Below are 1,826 nucleotides of genomic sequence, written 5' to 3' on the forward strand. Positions count from 1 at the left end.
TTTTTTTTTTTTTTTTTTTTGCCTTTTTTTTTTTTCTCCTTTTTGTGGAGAACGGGGTCTCGCTATATTACCCAGGCAGGTCTCGAACTCCTGGGCTCAAGCTATCCTCCCACCTCTGCCTCCCTGAGAGCTGGGATTACAGGCATGAGCCACCGCGCCCGGCAGAACTTCCAAGAAGGTTTTTTAGTACCTCACTCCTAAATTTGAATACACTACCAAAGATTATCGAACATCTAAGGAGAACTACCAGCATAAAAGGTAGAGACCAAAGCAAACAAACAAAGAAAATAATTCGGAACTAACCAAGACTATTCTGGGAGAAGAAAACTATTATTAATATCCATAGAGCGTAGTACAGCCACTATGGAGAACAGTATGGGGGTTCCTCTAAAGACTAAAAATAGAACTATCATATAATTCAACAATCCCACTGCTAGATATATACCCCAAAGAAAGGAAATCAGTATATGGAAGAGATAGCTGTACTCCCATGTTTACTGTAGCACTATTCCCAATAGCCAAGATTTGGAAGCAACTTAAGTGTCCATCAACAGATGAATAGATTTTTTTAAATGTGGTACATATACACAATGGAATACTATTCAGTCATAAAAAAGAATGAGAAATGTCATTTGCAACAACGTGGATGGAACTGGAGGACCTTATGTTAAGTGAAATAAGCTGGGCACAAAAAAGCAAATTTCACATGTTCTCACTCATTTGTGGGACCTAAAAATGAATACAATTGAACTCAAGGAGATAGAGCAGGATGATGGTTACCAGAGGCTAGAAGGGTAGTTGTGGTGGGAGGTGGGGTGGTTAATGAGTACAAAAATATGGTTAGATAGAATGAATAAAATCTAATAGTTGCTAGCACAACAGGGTGACTACAGTCAATAATAATTTATTGTACATTTAAAATAACTAAAGGAGTATAATTGGCATGTTAGTTACACAAAAAAAGGATAAATGCTTGAGGCGATGGATATACCATTTACCTGGATTTGCTTATCACACATTGTATACCTGCATTAAAATACTTGCCGGGTACAGTGGCTCATGCCTGTAATCCCAGCATTTTGAGAGGTTGAGGCGGGCAGATTACCTGAAGTCGGGAGTTTGAGACCAGCCTGACTAACATGGAGAAACCCCGTCTCTACTAAAACTACAAAGTTAGCTGGGCATGGTGGCACATGCCTGTAATCCAAGCTACTCGGGAGGCTGAGGCAGGAGAATCACTTGAACCTGCGAGGTGAAGGTTGCAGTGGGCCGAGACTGCGCCATTGCACTCCAGCATGAGCAACAAGAGCGAAACTCCGTGAAACTCCGTCTCAAAAAAAAAACAAAAAAAAACTCATGTTCCCCATAAACATAAATACCTATTATGTACCCACAAAAATAAAAAATAAACCTTTTAATTGATTCACATCTTTAAAAAATACCCACAGAGGCATAAGAGAAGATATTGCACCCACTTAACAGTCTTATGCTATTTTAAAAAGGAACATTGAAGAAACAGAAAGGAAGCTCTGGGAAATTTGAACAATATATAATAGCAGAATAAAAACTTCAGAGAAAGTTTGGATGATAAACTTGAGCCAATCTCCCAGTAAGCAGAGCAAAAATATAGAAAATAAGAGTTAGAAACTGAACAGAAAAAATTAAAGGAAGAATAAAGAATTTTTTATTCTGCTATTATATATTGCTCAAATTTCCCAGAGCTCCCTTTCTGTTTCTTGAATGTTCCTCTCTAAAATAGCATAAGACTGTTTTCGTGGGTGCACTATCTCCTTTTATGCCTCTGTGGATTTTTTTTTTTTTTTTTT

Source organism: Rhinopithecus bieti, unplaced genomic scaffold (assembly GCF_001698545.2).
Source record: "Rhinopithecus bieti isolate Rb0 unplaced genomic scaffold, ASM169854v2 scaffold_641, whole genome shotgun sequence".
Classification (NCBI taxonomy): domain Eukaryota; kingdom Metazoa; phylum Chordata; class Mammalia; order Primates; family Cercopithecidae; genus Rhinopithecus; species Rhinopithecus bieti.